Genomic DNA, 22,637 nt, shown 5'->3' on the forward strand with positions numbered 1-22,637 from the left:
GGAAGTAAATGCTATATTAGAAGAGATGAGTATATTGGAAAATTTGATCCTAGAAGTGATGAAGGAATATTTCTTGGTTATTCATCTAAGAGAAAAGCATATAGATGTTTTAACAAGAGATTGTAGAAAATTGTTGAGAGTACAAATGTGAAGATTGATGAATAGTTTAGAGGAACTTCAAGGTATATAGACTCTAAAACGACAACAGAGATACTGACAAACGAACCTACATTGAATCCATCAGTACAAAATGAAGATCTAGTTACACCAGTATCATCTGAAAACTCCATTGTAACTGAGGAACAACAGTAAATGAAGACACCTCGGTATGTAAGATTGAACCACTCTGAAAATTAGATAATTGGGAACAAGTATCAAGGAGTTATGACAAGAGGAAGACTGGAAAATGAAGAGGTATGTCTTATTTCTCAAATTGAACCATCATCAATTAATGAGGCATGTGAAGATGAGCACTAGATTAAAGCTATGGAAGACGAACTAGAACAAATTGAAAAGAATAACACATGGACATTAATTCCTCGGCCTAAAGACAAAAAAGTGATTGGAACAAAATGGGTATTTAGAAACAAACTTAATGAATATGGGAAGGTAATCAGAAATAAAGCAAGACTAGTGTGTAAGGGATATTCTTAGAAAGAACGAATTGATTATAATGAAACCTTTGCACCGATAGTTAGAATTGAGGCAGTCAGATTATTCTTGGCTTTTGTAGCACACAAGAACTACAAAGTATATCGAATGGATATTAAATGTGCATTTCTAAATGGAGATCTTGAAGAAGAAGTTTACATTGAGCAACCTGATGGATTTTCTTTAACAGATAACAAAGATATGGTTTGTAGGTTAAGGAAAGCTTTGTATGGGTTGAAGCAAGCTCTAAGAGCTTGGTATGCTAGATTGGATAAATATCTTTTGAAGATTGGTTTTGCTAAAGGTAATGCTAACAACAACTTATACTATAAAATAACTAAGGATGACATCTTGGTTATAGAAGTTTTTGTTGGTGATATAATCTTTAGAGGAGAAGATGGATTATGTAAAGACTTTTCTATTGAATGTAGCATGAATTTGAAATGTCTATGATTGGAGAGATGAAACTCTTTTTAGGATTGAAGATTTCATAGACTGATGAAGGTATATTCTTAAGTCAATCCAAGTACTTGAAGGAGTTACTAAAGAAATTTGGGATGGACAACTCTAAACCAGTAAGAACACCTATGACTACAAATGACAAATTATCACTAAGGGATGAATCTACACTTGTTAATCTAACTAGATACAAGTCTATGATAGGAGGCCTACTGTATTTGACACAAACAAGACCTGATATTAAGAATGCAGTATGTATTGTTTCAAGATTTAAGAGTAATCCTAAAGAAAATCATGAATTAGCAGTAAAAAGGATTTTTTCATACTTACAAGACACTACAAATCTTGGTTTATGGTATCTTAGAGATGAAAATTTTGAATTATGTACATATACAAATACAAATTGGGTAGGAGATATGGATGACAGAAAAAGAACCACCGGCGGAGCATTTTTTCTTGGAAGCAGATTAATTTCTTGGTTGAGTAAGAAACAAAGTTGTACATCTTTATCAATAGCAGAATCAGAATAGTTGCAGCAGCAACTAACTGTACACAGGTATTATTTCTTAAACAAATGTTGAAGCACATAAAGGTAAAATGCAAGGAACCTATAACTATATATTGTGATAACACTACAACAATTTATATATCTAAGAATCCGATACTACATTCCAAAACTAATCATGTTTCTATAAAATTGAACTTTCTAAAAGAGATTGTTGAAGAAAAATAAGTAAAACTGGTTTATGTGAATACTAAAGAACAGATTGCAGATATTTTCACTAAGCCTTTGCCTAAGGAGACTTTTGAATATCTCAGAGACCAGCTTGGGGTCATACCCCACCGGTAGAGACTTAGATAGTTGATGTTTGTCATCAACCAGAAAAACTAACAGAGAAATCTTTTACTTCGGCTTTGATGAGGAGAGCTACTTCTCAGGGGGAGTAGTTGTCATACTGAATTGATTGGTATTTTGTATTTGAACCTGGCTTTTGTATTGGCTTTGGCATTCGATGTCAAAGGGAGAGAGATTGATATGGAAAAACACAAGGAGAACACATGTTACTCTTAGGGGGAGAGACTATTACTTTGGGAGAGATTGATTACTCTTTGTATCTGAATTTAGATTTCTAGTTATGATCTCTTTTGGGAGATTGTTGGTTTTTGGTATTTGGCATTTCCGTTTTGGCACTTTGATGGTTTTTCCATCTTGTGTTGCCATCAATGCCAAAGGGGGAGATTGTTGGTATTTTGGTATGGTTTTGTCATTGATGTCAACACCTATCAACACTTATCAACTCTAGCACTTTGGAGAAATGGTTATGTTCACTGGCAAGAAAGTGACTTTATGCACAGTTACCGGTATCTGGTACACTGACAGGATATATTGTTCACTGACACTTGGAATGACATGGAAAACATCTGGTTATGATGAAGACATCATTTGGACACTTTTTCTTAGAGATTTGTTCATTGGTATATTTGTATTTGCATATTTGTTGTTACCGACAAATAGGTCAAGGTTATGCACCGGCAGGCTTATCTATTCCAGATCAGCACGACATGCTTTGGAGATGATTTTATTGTTATTGTAAATGCATTAAGCTAACATGTTGAATCAAATATTGCATTGGTTATTGATTTACTTGTAATTATTTTATTGTAATATCTTGTAGAGCCGACCTACTAAAATTGGTCTTAGGTTATAGTATATATGTAAGATCTTATTTGGAAGATTGATAGACATTTGGAAAAAAGAATCATAAGAAGGTATATGCGAGAATAAGTAGAGCTATACACATAGACCTCATTTATGGTGAAGCGTGTTTTTGTAAAGGAAATCAGAACTACACTGGTACTGAATCTAGCATATGAAGATGTTATTTGATGTAGTACATCATTATTGGATTTAACCATTCAATTGTAGTCAGTGTGACTCCTATTTGTATTAGCTCTAGGTGCTTGACCTTTCTACATGTGCATACCCCATTTGTATACACATACTATCTATAGTAGTATCATCTGATTGTGGGTAAGGTTTCCCACCGTGGTTTTTCCCCTTACAGGGTTTCCACGTACAAATATTGGTGTTATGTGTTGTGGATGTTATTGTCTTTCTATTTCATGCATTAATATTTATCAGTACTGTAATTAACTAATAAACTGTCTACTGGCATAAAGTCTGATTTACCGATATTAAGCATTAAGGTTAGTTAAGTTGTTTTTAGTTTGAATTTATTAGACAACTGATTCACCCGCCCCCCCCCCTCTCTTAGTTGTCTCCAAGACATAACAAGAGGATCACAAAGTAGTAGAGGCTAGCTATAAGTGCAGAAATAAGAAGGTAGTAGCTCATATCACTAAGAAAAATCCTCCCAAGGTAATGATCACTAACTCATTTGGGTGCATTTTCCGATGAATTTTTTTGATGAACTATGGGATTTATTACTAGTATTCATAAGGTGTCTTGTCCTTAGCTCTTTTCACCAAAATCTAGTTCATAGTGTAGACAATTGTGCTGACAGCTTCTCTCCAGAAAGTTTTCGCTACACCTCCTTGTATCAACATCATTCTAGCAGCTTCAACAACTAACCAATTGTTCCTCTCTGCAATACCATTTTGTTGTGGTGTCCTCGGTACAGAGATTTGTTATTTGATACCATTTACTTCACAATGTCTAGTAAATTCCTTAGAAGTAAATTCACCACCTTGATCATTCCTCAGACACTTTATCTTCTTACCACTCTCCTTTTCAGCTAAGGCCCTGAATGCCTTGAACTTACTAAATGCTTTTATTTTATCTTTCAAGAATGTGACCCACATCATTCTTGAGCAATCATCAGTGAAGATCATAAAGTATCTTTCACCTTGAATACTTGTAGTCCTTATTGGTACACAGAGGTCTGTATGAACCAAATCTAACAAATGTTTCACTGAAAAAGATTTACTCTTGAAAGATGAGGATGTCATCTTTCCTAACTTACACTCCTTACATAGAGCATTAACTAGTTTGTCCAACTGAGGCAAACCTCTCACTGTCTTGGACTTACTCACTTTGACAATGTTTTCAAAATTTATATGACAAAATCTCATATGCCAAAGTCAATTATCATCTACTTTAGAAATTAAATAGTTGTTGACTTTAGGATTTAGGTGAAACAGGTTACCTTTAGTCTACTTGTCAGTTGCAATTAGTTCACCTTTTCTCCCATAGATTTTGCACATACCATTCTTACACTCCAATGGATATCCTTCGTCATTGAGTTGAGAAACACTCAAAAGATTGTTCTTTATACCTTCAACCCAGTAGACATCATCTGCACTACTTTTTCCATTAAGAGAAATAGTTCCCTTACCTTTAACCATGCAGGGTGAGTCATTACCAAATCTTACAAATCCACCATTAAATTCCTTGAAAGAAAGAAATTTTCTTTAGTCATCGATCATGTGATGTGAACAATCACTATCAATGATCCTATCATCAAAATTATCCATGCGAGAAACTAAAACCTTCTGATCAGATGTCTCCTCTTTAATGGCTACAAACACAATGTGTTCATTAGCATCACCCTCAGATTCCTCATCAATGATACCACCATCAACTGCAATAAGATAATCTCTTTTTCCTTTTCCCTTGTACTTCTTGAATTTCTCTCGCTTGTGCTCATTATCACCATTAGGACAGTTAGCTGCAATGTGTCCAATCTTGTTGAATGCAAAACATTTCAAAGGTAATTTACCTCTATATTTACCAGTACCTCTGGGCAACCGCTTAGCCAAAAATCCTTCAAGCTCAACCAAACTCTCTTCATCATCAACTTTTTTGTTGGATCTAGATTCATAATTGTGACTGATATCTCTACTTTTTCTCATAGATGGGTTAGAAACTAAAGCTCTAAATGCAGACTTAGATTTTTGAACACTACCATCATAACCATTTAATTCAAAAGAAGTAATGTTACCAATGATGGAGTCAAGGGTTACCTTAGTTTTGATAATAGATTTTATGTCCTGAATGGCTACAACTCAGATAGCATTGACTGGTAGCAGGGTTCTCAACACCTTACTAACCACTTTGGAATCTTCCACTTTACCACCTGCACTCTTGATCTCACTAGATATCTCTTTTATCATCTAACCATACAGTTGGATATTCTCGCCTTCAACCATCTACATGTCATCTAACTATCCTCTTAGACTCTCTTCCTTGGAAATCTTCACATGTTCATACCTACTATAGATGTATTCAAGTTTCTTCCATACATCAACATATTTCACATTAGACAAAGAACTGATAATAGCCTCCAGTGCTTGATTTTTTTCTTGTTGCTCTATCTTCTTATCATCAGTCATAATCCTACTAGGTGCAACATATTGAGTACCAACATGTTCCCATTATTGATTTCCAAGACCCTTGATATAAATTTTCATTCTATCACTCCATATTCTATAGTTCTCTCTATTAAAATTCATACCTTCCTTCTTCATCATGTTCTACAAAATCTTTACCTCAAGTTGTTAGGCTTATACCTTACAGGACCTAAGATGCTCTGATACCAATTGATGGTATGATGAATGAATAAGGATCTGACCAACTACTGAGAGGGGTGGGGTGAATCAGTAGATAGAAAAACTAATAATAAACTTTCACCAATCTCATAATCAACCTCTCAAAGTAAACTTAGAACAATATATGCAATATCACTGTCAAGTTTAACTAGTTGACTATTATAATAGAGTAATATTAAACAACTTGAAACTCGTAAACATCCAAATACTTTAACTGACATAAGTAAAACTCATTTCATATTGCTACTGGTTATCATGACTTATCAAAGTGGACTAAGTAGTTAAGAAAATCAACCATAGAAAACATAACCACAAAAACATTCACCACTTGACACAATATTTAAACGTGCAAACCCAAATAGGAAAAACCATGGTGAGATAAGACTTACAAGATAACTATCTGAACTCTTTTGAAGTTCACCCTGTTAGGAGCCAATCTTGTTAAAGCTTTTATAAAAAGTCCCATTAAGAATAGATCTTGTTAGGGACCACCCAGTCAAGGGATTGACTATAATGCCTTGTTAGAAGAAATACCCTATGATGAGTAACCTTGGTAGAGGATTTGAAATCCAAGCTAATGGACCACCTGGTTAGATGATTTGAATAACACTAAGCTTGTTAGAGCTTACCCGATTAGGGGATTTCAAACTGATGTAATTGTTAGAAAACAATAGGGGTTTGTTGATCTGTTTGAATAGCACTACACTTGCTTGTTCAGATCCTTTTCATGCTCCTATTTGCCTTTACACAAACTACAGATTCATCATCTGGTCCGACAACCACACACTCAACTGAAACTTTGCCAACTCTGAAACAAAACAACTTGTCGATATTATAAACAAATCAATAGGCCGATAACACAACAAAAACCTAATTCTCTCATAGAGTTTACAAACAAGTCATTTGAAGTATGACCATTGGATTACATAACAATCTCTACACATCATTCAAGAAATCCTCGACCGCTCCTTGATCATCACTTCATCAAACTCAGTAACTCATCACATGCTTTTCATTACATGCAATATAATTTCTCATTCCCTAGATAAAAATCGTTATCTCAATGCGCCAAAATCACTTTGAAACTCTCTTCATACAATATGCATGCATTTCATAATCATTACCACTCATCATCAGATCATAAACCAATACAACTAATTCACCAAAGTTAATCGGTTAGGTTTTATCAAATCAACAGGTAGGGTTTACCAGTTCAACTCTCTAATACTTAGCAATACCGATTCACTCCACAAACTTACCTACTAGTTACAGTTTCCTTCACTAGTTCTTCCTACTAGTTACAAAACAACATTACAACAATATCATTATCGATTAATTCACATCAATGACAACATAACATTTCATTAATCCAATCTTCATGCAAATGCCAAAACTCTTATTGAACTTTTCAAGCTTTCCATTAGCCTTAGTAAGCTCTCTGGTAAGATCTTCATTGTGTTTTGTCAGAGTGTCTCTTAGAGATATTTCCATCTCAAGATCTAGTTACAGTGCTTCTTTCTCTTCCTCCTCCTCATGCCAATGCTCATGAAAAGTTGCATTCTCCTATTTGATCTTAGCAATCTCATGATCTCTCTCTTTAATTAGGTCTTCAGTTTCCCTCCTTGCTTCAAGTTCTTGGCTCATATGGATTGCATCAATGTGAGCCACATCTGAAGAACTATTGTTAGAGATCTCCAATAGTTGCTTAGTCGTTTCTCTCCTTTTAACTTGTGAAGATTTAAATCTGACCCTTAGGGTTTCAAGCTCTTCCTTGGTTGCATCAAGCACTCTATCCATCTCTAAATAACTCATATCCCTCATGGTGGCTATAGGGTTTCCTTCCAAGTGATTAAGCCTTAAGGAAGTTAGGCTCTGATACCAATTGATAGACTTATACAACACTAAGAGGGGGGAGTGAATCAGTGATAGAAAAAATAATACCACTTTAAACGCAGACTGGTAAAGATAGTTAACCAATTTTATTATAACTATGCATGCAATCCAAAATGATATTAAAGAATCCACAACAAGTAAAACATCCACCATAACACAATTGTTTATACATGGAAAATCGAAGTAGGAAAAACTACAGTGAGTTGGGACTCACAAGTTAACTATATGAAGTAATAGGTAACTAACAGGTTAAGGTCTACAAAGTGCTTTTCTTGTTGGCCATTTGGTGGAATTGATTATGTGTTGCATTGATGTTTTGTCATTGATGTCAACACTAGCCGTTTGGATGCTTTATCGACACCCTTCTGGTCCTAGTAGGTTAACTGGTTTCTGGTTAACTTGGATCTGGTATGATCTGGTATAGTCCGGTGATGGAATTGGCTTGTTCATGATACTTATACTCATATTTGGTCAGTTGGTTTCAGCCTAGTGATTGGATTCTATCTTGCTTGCTTAGATGATTGGTTTCTGGTTCCAATGAGGGTTTCACTGTCAAAGCTTTTAATGGAGATCTTTGATGAAATGCATAAGTGGTGTTGGTGTAGCTTCTGATGAAGTTTCAGGATGTTTTTGATGATCATGTTTGAGACTTGGCGGTTGGAGATCATTGCTAAAGCATGTGGACCTATACCTAGTCCCGGTTGATCTAGGTTATGGACTAGATTTAATGTAACGTGTGGATAAGACCTATTGATGTATTTTTAGGATGTCTTATGTATTGATATTACTTGTTTGGTCTAAGGCCAACATGGTTTGTAATTATGTAATTAGTTTATTAGCTGGTGGCTGACCTGATTGTTTATGGTCGAGGGTTTGTATATATAGATGTAAGATCTCATTGTCGATCATCATGGTTAATGTAAGAGGTCATGGCCAAGGAATATAATGTGTGGATAATGTAATATCAATTAGGATGAGGAGTTGGTTGATCATTGGAGATCGAACTAGGTTTATGTAAGAGGATTCAGTCCCCCAGTATTGAGCTTAACCGAAACTATACTCTAGCATAGGAGATGCCATCTTTTGCAGTTCAACACTTCCTGTATTTTTGTCTGGATTTCTATGTAGTCACTAATGCTCATTTTGTGATGAGTAGTGTGCTCTAGGTTGTTGGCCTTCCTACAAGTGCAGGCCCATTCATTGTAATTCACATACTTACTACAGAAGTATTATCTAACTGTGGGTAGGCTTCCCACCATGGTTTTTCCCTTTACCGAGTTTTCCACATACAAATATTGGTGTTGTGTGGATGGCTTTTATTATGTGATTATTTTTTATGCTTAATTGGATTAAATTCTATTCTAGGGTGAACTCACAAAGTTGGTTCCCACTTTTTGGTACATCCTGATTTTTGTTGAAATCATACATTTAAAAAAAAATATAATGATTTAAGCTTTAAGAGGTCCCATTTGAAGTAATTAATTGAAGAGAGTTAAATCAAAGGCTCTTAGATCAAAATTTCTTGGATAGAACCTCTCTACTTCTAAATCATACTTGCAATGGAGTCTCATTTGCATCTATCGAATGCTGATAAAAAACCAATTTTACATTAGCTTTTGGGGGGTCAAATTAATTCATTTAATTTTATTTTTTCAAAAGTATTTAGTCCTTATTATAAGCTTTCCAAATATTATAACTTTTAATATATTTAATTTCATTAATATATTTTTATTTTATTTCTTATGAATGTAGGTTTTTCACCGAACATGAACTTCTTTGTTCAATGCATTGGGAAAAATAGTAAAATAATTCCAAAAAAATTTGAAAAATATCTATGCACTAGGTATTGATGTTTTCTTTCTAACAAAAAAGAAAGAAAAATGAATTTTGATATATATAGAACAAGTTATGTGTTCAAACGTACACCTATATCCAAATTATAATTAGTCAAACTTCAAAACTTAATAAAATAAAAAATATTCAACATATCACTATCAAACCAACTGCATGCTCCGGGTATTGATGTTACAAACCAAAATTCAAAAGAATTAAGTTTTTATCATTTATAGAAAAAAAATTATATGTTTCAAGATACACATCACTCTTAGAAAATGTTGTTTGTTGTAAACAACTACTTTTTGAGGGAGATGGAAAAATCAATAAAATTTTATTCAAACAAATTTGCAAAAATTATATTTAGAATCTACAAACAAGATGTTAAAAATCACTAGTTTATATCATCTTCAAATTCTTAACAATTTAAAAGTTATAGGTGTCAAAAACTGAAGGTTTTTTTTCAAAATATTCATCTAAGTGTCAAAGTTGGTCAAAAAGTGGGAACCAGTATTGTGAGTTCACCCTCTAGTATTATTGTTTTGGGTTGTCGTATTAAAGTTTTAATTGCTGAATGTTCATATAATATGTGACGATTGATTCAACCCCCCCCCCCCTCTCAGTTGTCTTCTAGTTATCTATGGCGACTAATTGTTCAAGTTCATCCAATTATTTTGGAACTATTTTTTGAAGGGATATTTCAAGGCTTGATGGAACAAATTACACAGTATGGAAGATTCAGACTCATCTAAGATGTCTTGGTAAGGAGATTTGGGAGACCACACAGAATGGTGTCACACCCTATAATTCGAGATCTATAAATCCTCCTCTGGCAAACCTAGACAAGGAGCTTGAGAATGATTGTAAAGCAAGATAAGCCCTCTTGTGTGCACTTTCTGATTGGAAAATAATGTGGTTAATAGACAAATCATCTAGAAAGGCTATATGGGATAAGTTGGACACTCTTAATTAAGGTAACCCTATAGTGAAGATTGCTAAAATTTATGGTTTCTAGGTGAGATATGAAAACCTGAAAAATGGAATAAGATGAAAGGATTACTGCATTCATGGAAAGGGTAAATGAGATTGTTTCTTAAGTCCTGAGAACCCTACAACCGGATTACAAAATGAAGGCCACTGTTATTAATGAGCTGATAACAATGGCTAATACATCTGTCAACATAGATACTTTGGTTGGGAAACTATCTGCTTTTGAACTTGAGGAATTTGGACCTTCTAGACCTATAAAGCCTGAACTTGCTTTTCATGCATCTACATCTACAACCGGTAAGAAAGATTGGAAAAGTTTATCTGAAAAAGAGTTAGAAGATATGAAGAGAGAAGATGATGATTTTGAGTAACTTGAAGCACTATTTTCTAGAAGAGTACCTAAAGGACCGATAGGAAGTAAGTATGAAGGAAAAGCACCTTTTAAATGTTTTGCATGCAATAAGATTGGTCATTTTGCATCTAGATGTCCTAAAAGAAATTCAAGATTTGAAGAAAGAGTTAAAAGATCATTTAAGCCTAACCATGGATATGAGAACAAGTATAGATTCAATAAAAATAGAGACAAATCATGCTACATAGTAGATGAGCAAGGAATTACCGATTCAGATAATGAATCGGCAGAAGACTCTGCTAGTGGATCTGGCAATGGGAAGGAATTGGTATTCTTGGCTATCAAGAAATATGATCTGATAGTGGAAGAGAATGTACTTGAGGAGAAGGCATTAGCTGCTAAAATTGATGATAAGGATGAATGGGTAATTGATAGTGGTTGTTCACATCATATGATTGGAGATAAAGGGAAGTTTCAGTCTTTGCAAGAATTTGATGGTGGACTAGTTAGATTTGAAGATGACAAGGCATGCATGATAAAAGGAAAAGGAACTATATCATTGGATGGTAAGAACAATACTAACAATGTTTATTATATTGAAGGTTTGAAGCATAATCTTTTGAGTGTAGGACAATTGGTAGATAAGGGATTTCAATTACAGTTCAAGGATGGAAAATGCAAAATCATTAACACATCTAGCTTGGAGATTGCAACCGGTACATAGACAAAAGGTAGTATTAGTCATTTGAACTTTGGTGAGAAGATATGTTTGATTATATAGATTGATGAGAGTTGGCTATGGCATAAAAGGTTGTGTCATGTGAATTTTGATTGCATTGTGAAGATAAGTTCAACTAAGGTTGTTAGAGATATACCTAAGATTATGAAGCCCTAAAATCCGGTATATAAAGAATCTCAAATGGGTAAATAGATCAAAATCTCTTTTAGGAGTATACAAGATAAATCAAATGATGTTCTTGATCTTATTCATACTGATTTGTGTGGTCATGCTAGAGTTAAAAGTTTTCATGGTGACAGATATTTCATGCTAATCATTGATGATTATTCTAGAATGACGTGGGTTACTTTTTTGAGAGAAAAATCTGAAGCATTTGAAAAATTTAAAATCTTTAAGGCTAAAGTGGAAACTGAGATATGATTGAAGATTAAATGTTTGAGATTAGATCATGGTGGATAATTCACATCCAGCGAGTTTAATAACTTTTGTGACAAACATGGTATAAGAAGACAATTTTTTGGTCCCCGGACACCTCAGCGAAATGGAGTTATGGAAAGGAAAAATAGAACTATCTTGGATGTTGATAGAACAATGATGATGGAGGCTAATCTACCTCATATCTAGGGTTAGTGCAGGATCATGGGGGGCCAAAAAGTGGCGATGTGAAAAAAATAGCCTTCTCCACTTGCCTAAAAATGCAAAAATCCGTGTTGAGTTTTTGCTTGGCCTGGGTGTCAGTATACCTTGGCATGGTAAACACCTAAGCAAATCGGATATCGGATAAAATCGGATATCCGATTTTTATTTGTAATTTTAAATTAAAAATAAATTATATAATATATAATGTAATATAATAATATATTACATATTATATAATATATAATATATTATTATATTATATTATATTATATTATATATTATATAATACATAATATATAATATAATTTTAGATTATAAAATATTATATTATATTATATTATATTATATTATATAATATTATAATAATATATTATATTATATATTATATTATATATTATATAATATTATATTATAATATAATAATATATTATATAATACGTATTATATAATATAATGTTATTTTAAAATAAGTTAAGTATAAAAATCGGATATTCGATTTTCTGAGACAATATATTTGGACTGTGACAGCTTGTGAATTATTTTTAACCCATGGGCTGTGCGATTTTTGCGAATTCGATATCCGATTTTTCACCCAAAAATTGCTAAAAAATACATTGAAAGGTAAGATTTTTATTGTTTTCAATTATTTTCATTCAATTTTTGTATTTCTTTTAATATTTATTTATTTTTCATTGAAAATATGGTTTTTCATGAAAACTAAGTTTTTTAAATCAAATACAAAATTGTTTAAATTTGTTAACTAAATTCAATTGTTTACATTCAATTAGGTTTAAAATGGGGGATAACAATGAAAAGATTGATCAACCACAACCCCAACAACCAAACCCTCCTTTTTCAAACCCCCACTCAATTCAGGATTTAATTGCACAAAATTTGAATGAATTAAGGGGGATTGCAGATGTATATCGTAGGATCCCTCACCTAATCCCAATGTTTGATCCTCTTATGTCGATCATAAAGAGTATGGAAACCATGACTGAGGAGCACAATGTCCCCCTTTTGTGGCGAGATTCTATGAGGGAACAATATGCAGATCGCTTGTCATATAAGGAGATCAAGGATGTCGAGATATCCAAAGACACTATCACCTCATTATTTGTGAAACCCCACATTGGTCAACCCGTAGACCCCCCCAAAAAAAAATTATATTAAATGGTGCACAAATGATGGTATTGTGAAAAAAATTTGGGATCGTTGGTGGATGGTTTTTGACAAACCACCCAAAAACAATCCTAATGTCCCCTTCTACTTCATAAAAAAATTGTATGCTGAGTTTGTTTTAGGAAAACATGTGAACTACTTTGACATCCAACCTTTCCAGGGTGTGGGTTTAGGTATGCCCCAAAATAGACCTAGGGCAGTCAGAGTAGTCCAGGGCCCATATGTCCCCCCTCCTCCTATTGATCCCCCACCTCTAGTGCGGCATCGAGATATCATTTGTGAGGTGGCTTCATGAACCATATTGTCTATTCACTCTTTGAGTAGCCTTTTAGTTTCTCAGGCTGGGTCAGTAGCTCAACCTACTTATGATGGTAGCGGTGCATCCGGTGGTGCTAACATGTCATCCTCAGCTCCACACATTTGCATGCCCCATAGTTGTGTCATGTGTGGGCACTATGCTTGGGTCCAGTTGGAGAACATGTTGATCCTTCTATGGACAATATAGATTATGAGGTGCATGAGATACATGAAGCACTAGATGTTATGACATAGACTGAAAGATACCCTAGGGAGTCCTCACATGCTAGAGGCGAGGAGGCACTATCATCATACATTGATAAGGTAGTGGTAAGACTTGCATTTTCACAGTTTATGTTATATTTTAAATGAATATTTATAATCTAGATAGTATTAAGTACTAATTTTTATTTGCAAGTTCTATTTAATAGTTGATGGCCGAGGAGGAGTTGACACAGATTCAGGAGGGCACCTTGTCAGCCATTTCATTTGGCCTTGATAGCTTGACAGTACATAAATTATTGTAGCTAGTCATTTGTATTTTATTGTACATACATGCTCATCAATTATATTGGTATTAATTAGATTATGTAGTAACTTGCATGTATATCTTATTTTACTCTTGTAGGGCACAAGCAGCATGAGTGTAGGGCAGTGTGATTTAGGATCTGGTAGTGTAGTTGGAGACAAGGGAAAGGTAATTGAATGCAAATATGATTGAATGAATAGTTTAAATAACTTATAGTGATTATACACGTCTAGACATAGATTGATAGTTTCATATACTTGTTGTGTATATGTACAAAGAATTCTTGGCTTCACATCCTTGTTGACTACACCCAATATACCTTAAGATGAAGAAGAAGAAGAAGAGATGCCTTGAGTACATGTGTGTTTATTTTATTTTGTGTTTAGTAGATATAATTTATTATTATCAATGACAGTTATATGCTAACTCATATCAATGAAATGCTTGTGAACATATGTAGGTTGTGTATGAAAATTTAAAAAACATACCTCCTCTACTGAAGACATACATCAAGAGTCCTGCAAAGCCTAAGAGAAAACTTGGAGATGAGGTAAACATGAATAGTTCAATTATAGTTCATTTTTATGCTAACTTTTTGAATGTGGGTTATATAATATAATTAATATTAATCGTGGTTTGTTTTTTAAAGATCCTTCAGAGCTGAGCAGTGTGGCAAAGAGGATCAGTTTTGATGATCCATTAGCAGCTTAGGATGTTATAGATAGTTTTGGGATGCTTACATGTCTAGTTGGCATGTATATTTTGTATATGGACATACATTCACGTATATAGACATACATTTTGTTTGAGTTCACATTTATGCCATATTTGTGTATGGACATACATTTGTAATCATTTGACATTTTCATATATACAGAAATTGATATTTGATCATATAAATTTTTGCTCATTTGTGCATGGTGTTATCGTGCAAATCTTTAATCTTCATTTTGATAATTAACAATGGTCAGTAATGGTTATTTAATAAATAATACAATTGATTTCATTTCATTGTAAGTGTTGTTTGTATAATGAACAATACAATTCATTTAATAAACAATACAATACAATTCATTTAATGAACAATACAATTCATGAACAATACAATTTATTTAAAGAACAATACTTGATACAATTCATTATTACCCTATGCATTCTCCTATTTTACCCCCCACTCGGTCAAATGCTCAGGGTCATACCCTACTAGCATCATGCCTTGAGCACCCCAAGTTCTAAAAATTGTCAAACTTTGACGGACCCTAACTCGGAATATGTGGCACCTACGAGTCCAATCATTTAATCGAATGTTGTTGTGTGGCCAATTTCTCATTCTTCTCATTGTGATAATGAACCACTGGCTCTAACATGTCTAGTTAGGCATTATTACGCTATGCATGCTCCTATTTTCCCCCTCACTCGGTCGAACGCTCGAGGTCATACCCTACCGGCATCGTCCCTTGAGCACCCTAAGTGCTAAAAATTGTCAAAATTTGACAAGCCCTAACTCGGAATCCATAGCACCTATAAATGATCCATTTGAATCTACGGGGCCATGAGAGGGGTCCCCACAAAAGCCTATCTCGGTTTTTCAAGTTTCCCTATGGTTTTATTAGGGTAGCATTTTTTCGATTGGCAAAAAAATCGTTAGTCTCATTCAATCGAATGTTGTCGCATGACCAATTTATCGTTCTGCTCATCATGATAATGAAAATTTGGCTTCAACACGTCTAGTTAGGCATTATTACCCTATGCATGCTCCTATTCACACCCCCCCCCACTCAGTCAAATGCTCGGGGTCATACCCTACCAACATCGTCCCTTGACAACCCTAAGAGCTAAAACATGTCAAAATTTGATGGGCCCTAAATCAGAATCCATGGCACCTAAAAAAAATATGTTTCAACCTATGGGTCCATGAGAGGGGTCCCTACAAAATCCTATCTCAGTTTTTCAAGTTTCTCTATGGTTTTATTAGTGCAGCATTTTTTCGGTTGGCGAAAAAATCATCAATCTCATTCAATCGAATGGTGTCGCATGGCCAATTTCTCATTCTACTCATCGTGATAGCGAAATGTCAGCTCTGACATGTCTAGTTAGGAATTACTACCCTATGCATGCTCCTATTTTTTCTCCCCACTTGGTCAAACACTTGGGGTCATACCCTATCGGCGTTGTCCCTTGAGCACCCTAAGTGCTAAAAATTGTCAAACTTTGATGGGACCTAACTTGAAATCCGTGGCAGCTATGAATAATACATTTGAACCTACGAGGCCATGAGAGGGGTCCCTACAAAAACCTATCTTAGTTTTTCAAGTTTCCCTACGATTTTATTAGGGCAGCATTTTTTTGGTTGACAAAAAAATCGTTAGTCTCATTCGATCTAATGTTGTTGCATGGCCAATTTCTCATTCCGCTTGTTGTGATGATGAATCATCAGCTCTGACATGTCCAATTAAGCATTATTACCCTATTTATGCTCCTATTTTCCCCCCCACTTAGTTGAATGCTCAGGGTCATACCCTACCGGTGTCGTCCCTTGAGCACCCTAAGTGCTAAAAATTGTCATGGGCCCTAACTCGAAATCTGTGGCACTTGCAAACGATCCGTTTGAACCTACGAGTCCATGAGAGGGTTCCCTACAAAAGGCTATCTCAATTTTTTGAGTTTCCCTATAGTTTTATTAGGGCAACATGTGACATCCATGAAGGGATATGCAAACATGATTTTTTTTCATTATCAATACAACTACACCAATGTACTCATGTACATATACATTGTATATCATCAATATAACTAAACCAATTTTCTCATGGACATTTTAAATCATCATAACAAAGTTACATCAATTCACATCCATATACAAATATAACATCCCACTCCATCTACATCAGACATCCTCATGCCCTAAGAGAAAAGCTTACGTACAACAATGCTTGCATATAAATAAAGGCCAAAATAAGTAACCTTTTTATGCGGAATGAATGTGCTACAAGAAAAAAATTATAACACTTAATATAAATTATTTTGTTAGATTATAAATAGATCATTTGAAACATTTTTAAGACGTACAAGATTGTATAATTATGAAACTTACTAGTTTCTATGCAAAGTATACAAGCAGAACTTTGAAGAAAGACGCATGTTGATTAAAGCCCTTCTCACTGCATTTGTTTGCATGGTTGAAGATGATGGTAGATATGGTCATGTGTAAATAGAAATGCATTCACTTGACTTAGTGATTATGCACAAAATTTAATCTCATTAATGCACAAAGGAATATGTACCATCACCAAGAGATGGTCTTGTCAACAACGAATGATCTAGCATGAACCTGTATTTTTAAGAATTATTAGTCTACACATAAAATGCATGGATGAAAATAAAGGCTTTATGATAATCACTTCAACTAAAATGAATGATAATAAATGAAAATGTGGGATTATATGTTGGCATTTTGATGATGTTTTGATTGTCATTGATGGACACACACTTTCTTGATGAATGAGTTATGCTCAACCAGTAATTGCTCCAACCGATATTGTGTATTATTGAATGTATAGTCTTTAGACTATTAGTGTTTTGCACAAAATAGTTTACCGGTCATAGATTGACTAAAGAGCTCAAGCAGTATGAAGACCCCAAGAAGTTTGAGGATCACAAGCGGTACAAAGGAACCAAGTGGTAGTTAACTTTTGATCGGAACACTACGATCTACTAATCTTCATTTTTGACAAACTGGTAATTGGTATATTGTATTAACCGGTATTACTTTGTGATGAGTTACCAACCGGTATTACTATATTGTGTGATGAGTTATCATCCACCAACACTTTGGCGGCAATTTTGTGTCATGTTACCAAATGTGTCCAGATGCATTGAACCTAGGAACTTGTAGTCCAATCATATTGGACCGACATGGAATAAAAATCCTTTATAAGGACATCATGTCTAGGGTTTGTATAGATGAGATATTGTGCGTGTGATAGAAAAGGTTATGTGTGATCATTGAAGAGAAGATTAGGTCTATGTGAAGAGATAGAGTGTGGAGATACTGAAGACTGAAGTAATGCTGAAATGCATTAACAATGAGCTGTCAAGGATCTAAATAAGCATAATGTACTATTATCTAGATCATTCACTTGTTGATTACTAATATCTTCAACAAGTCTACAACCCTTAATCGGCTAGGCCCAACAAAGCCTCTGTAAATCCTCTAACAAGGTGGTTCACAACTGTGGATCTGATATCGTTTAACAAGGTAGTCTTTAACAGGACTTATCTCCTAATAGAGATCTAAATTCCTAATAGGATCTATTCTGGAGAAGAACATTGCATGACCTTAACTGGTCTGGTTTCTATTCTGCAGATAGTTACTTGTGAGTTTCCGCTTACCATGGTTTTTCCCATTTGGGTTTCCACGTCAAATATATTGTGTTATGGTGATTGTGCTCTTGTGGGTGAACTCTTTGTTTTCTATTTGGTTTGCATTTATCTTAACTGGTTTATTAGTGAATCTGTTGTACTAGTTATCTACTAAGTTGTTTAAAAGTTTGATTACAGTATTTTTTGGTATACTAATTCACCCCCCCTCTGAGTATTCATCAATTGGTATCAGAGCCAACCTTTCTGTAAGTCTAACTACTTGGAAGGAGATATGGGGGAATACAGTGTGAAGGAACTTACTCATCATCACACTCAGACTGAGAGAGCCTATGATGAACTCAAAGTCAAGGATAAAGCCTCTCTGGCCAAAAGAAGAAAGCATGTTGAGAAACTGATGGAACTTACTGAAAATAGCTCTTCTGATGAAGCAGACATCGATGCCCTAGTTGAAGAAGTTGAAAATTGAATGAATCTAAAGCCAATCTAAGAAAAGAGTTGGAAGGACTGACTATCAAAATGTGTCAAGAGTTTGAGAATAGAAGGAAAGCTAAAGATATAATAAAAGAGAAAGATCATGAGATCTCTAAGTTGAAGCAAGAAATCAATGCCCTTACCGCTCACCTCCAAGAGAGTAAAGTGGAAAAAGAAGAAATGCAAGGTGAACTAAACATGGCCATTTCTGAGAATGCAACCTTGATGGAATCTAATGCTGCTATTTCCAAGGAACTTACTGAGTCAAAGTAGATACTTGCCAAATTCAATCAGAGTATTGCTAAGCTAGAGCAAACGCTAGAATCGGCAAGGCTAGTAAAGAATACAATTAGACTTGGTTTCTCTACATATGAGGAAGGTGAGACCTCTAGAAAAAAATTTGAAGCATCAAATAAGCAACTGACATCCAAGGATAAATGTAAGCAAAAATTAAAATCTATTTGCTTCAATTGTCTCAAAGAAAGACATAATGCCAATGTGTATAGAAGCAAGGCCTACAACAATTTTCCTTATTTTCAAAACAATATGCCTAGATCCAATAGATTAAATGAAAAATGTTATGCATGCAACAAGTTTGGTCATAGAGCATTTGAATGCAGGTCAGTTTTGCACAAAAGTGGGAGATATCCTCCAAGGACTCAAGGAGTCATCCCAGAACTTTCTATGAACTAGAATCCCAACCGGTACAATACCTATGACCATCAGTCAGGTGGTTATCAAGGAGTTACTAGTTGGACAACAACTTGTTTGATCTATCGTGGCAGCGGTCACACTATTGCAACATGCAAAAGGAAGAATGGAAGTATGAATAATGGACCATGGAGAAAACCTCAAATGGTATGCTATCATTGCAACAAACTAGGACACACTGCCAGAACTTGCACACTGAGAAAGAACCTATTGGATGATATACCGATCACTCCATAAGGGAAGATTGATGTTGAAATCATTCAAATGGAAATGAATAAAACTTGGAAAAAGAAATCAAAAGAAGAGTCACAGAATGAACCTGTTTCTACACCTAGTGTGGAAGTCTCTGAACTGGCAAACTGAGCTTCAAAAAGTTTAGGGGGAACATGTTAGTGAAATATTTCAAACCCCTCAGTTTATATCGGTAAAGACCTTAACCGGTATATATTACCTATCAGTCGATAGAAGACTTGAAGCAATAAAAGGCAAAATTAGGGTTTGTGCCCTAACGGTGATGCATTTATTATGGTAGGTGAAAGTTTGTTTAAAAGGGTTTTCATCATCATTATCACTTATCTATTTTCAAAAGAAGAATTTTCAAGAGCAGAGCGACAAAGAGTGATTCATCTAGCGATTCAAAGTGAATTCAAAAACCTTGTAGAGGAATGCAGAGATGCTTTTTAATCTATCAGTGAAGAACACTAAGTGGTAATCTAGCAACCGAAGTCGTGTATTGTGGGCAACATTGGCAAACCCTAAATTTTGGATTTTGAAGGTATTTCTTGAAATTCTCTCTTATCATGGCTTCTGCATTGCACTCTAGTTCTAGTGCACCTATAGATTCAACCGAATTTCTTCAAAAGAAAATGAATTATAATGCCCTATCTCAAATACCCACCAGAGTTATTATTGAGGGAGATATTTCATCATATATAGATTGTAAATTGGAAGACCTAGGATCCCTAGTGATTCATTCCTAACTAAGTTTGTTCTATGGGGATGATAAGAACATCAAACCTGAGTATAGTGTCCTTGAGAAGATGAAACTGCACAATGCGGTGTACTTTTTGGAAGAGTTCAGAGAATAACATATCTGCATCATCCTTAGTAGAGTACATGGTGATAAGATGTATCTTGAGCAGATGCATGACAACACACCGGAAGCAATTCATGATGCCACCAGTTTCTGCAATATTGGAGAGGTACCAGCTCTAAGGAAAGTCACCAAAACATAAATGACAAAGCTCACTGATTCTATGAGTGACCAATGGGCGATGACCATCAACACCATCAAAGATGATCTAGTGAAATATACTTGCATGGTGATTGGTTACCAGATATTTTATCCTAGTAGAATGAATTTTGTCTCTACTACTGCAGTGAATGCCGCTTACAGGATGATCAAGGAAGACACTACATTTGACATATGTACTTGTCTACAGAAGCAATTGCTATTGAATCTAAAGTCTATCAAACAGGACAATTCTCTAAGGTTTACATTTGGGCAACTTCTGGTAAGTTTATTCTTCTACTTTCAAGGTTATTTCCATGGAGTAGGTGATGTTCAATGGTCTGTTGATCTACCGATTTCTAGATAGATTAAGAAAAGTCTACAAGTAGTAGGAACTAGATATCCTGAGGTTCTAAATAAGTATTTTAATGAATTCAAGTGGAAAATGAACCAGAGAATGAGGATATCTAATGATATTGTGAAGGAATATAAAGATGACATCTACTTCATAATAAGGGTAGATGACTGCATAATGGAAGTGGTGGAACCAAGAAAGGAAGCAGTTGAACCTATGGGTTATGAAGTGGTGAATGACGTATTGATTGGGTATGCCTCTACCCTACTTGCCTCACCACTAGATGCAATGAAAAAGAGAACCGGTACCTACTTGGAGAGGGTCACACCAGTTGAAGAACCAAAATAGAAAAAGGACAAAGCAGTGCCATCGATATCTGCACCGATTACCTCTGCCAGTCCAAAAGTGACCAAGTAGTCACCAACTAAGAAGAAACTAGAGAAGGTATTTGAGAGGAAGCAAAAAACCAAAACTAACTCACTAGAGTCAGAGGACACTGAATTGGAAATTCAAACAAAGAAGACAAGGAAATCAAGAAAGAAGGCAAAGTCTACCAGTAATGTTACTGCAACTTCAACACCAGTAAATATAGATATTTCCTCTTATAAGCCAATAACACATTGCTAGAGGACTCTAAAGAATATTAAGAGGAAAGTGCTTGATGATTTAAAGGAGTATTTTTTATGATTTTATTGATAGTGAGAAAGAATAAGTAGAATAGGAAGTCATCAAATATTTATGTGTTCATGATCGGTCACCATCTAAAATTTGATCGGTTGCACTATATTCTTTATATAATTATTTAGATATCAAAATGGCACATTGCCATTAAAAAGGAACAGGAGATCAGGGAGAAAAATTTTGCACAATACTTTCCTGATGCCTCAAATTCTGAATTATTTGAAATAATGGATACACACAAAGGCATTTTCTTCATGAGGAGGAGAAGACTCAGGCTAGCTTCTGAAATGGAAAAGGACACACATACACATGCTAAAGCTATTGTCAGAATGCATAGAGTATCATAAGCTGCTAAGCAAGCTGATCAAGCACCTGACTTATCCTCAGGCCAACCAGATGAGGCATTTGATAGTGAAGGTGAAAGAGTGATAGATCAAATTGATCCTATTGATGTGGATGGATTACATATTGAGGATGTCACTCTTGACAAAGAACAAATGAAGAAAGAGCAAGAATAAAAAGCAAGGCAGGAAGAAAACAAGAGAAAAGAGGAAGAGAAAAAGAAAGAGGGAGATAAGAGGAAAGAAGAAATGGAGAAGAGGAAAGAAGAGGAGAAAAGGAAAGAAGAGGAGAAAAGGAAAGAAGAGGAGAAGAGGAAAGAAGAGGAGAAGA

Source organism: Cryptomeria japonica, unplaced genomic scaffold (assembly GCF_030272615.1).
Source record: "Cryptomeria japonica unplaced genomic scaffold, Sugi_1.0 HiC_scaffold_63, whole genome shotgun sequence".
Classification (NCBI taxonomy): Eukaryota; Viridiplantae; Streptophyta; class Pinopsida; order Cupressales; family Cupressaceae; genus Cryptomeria; species Cryptomeria japonica.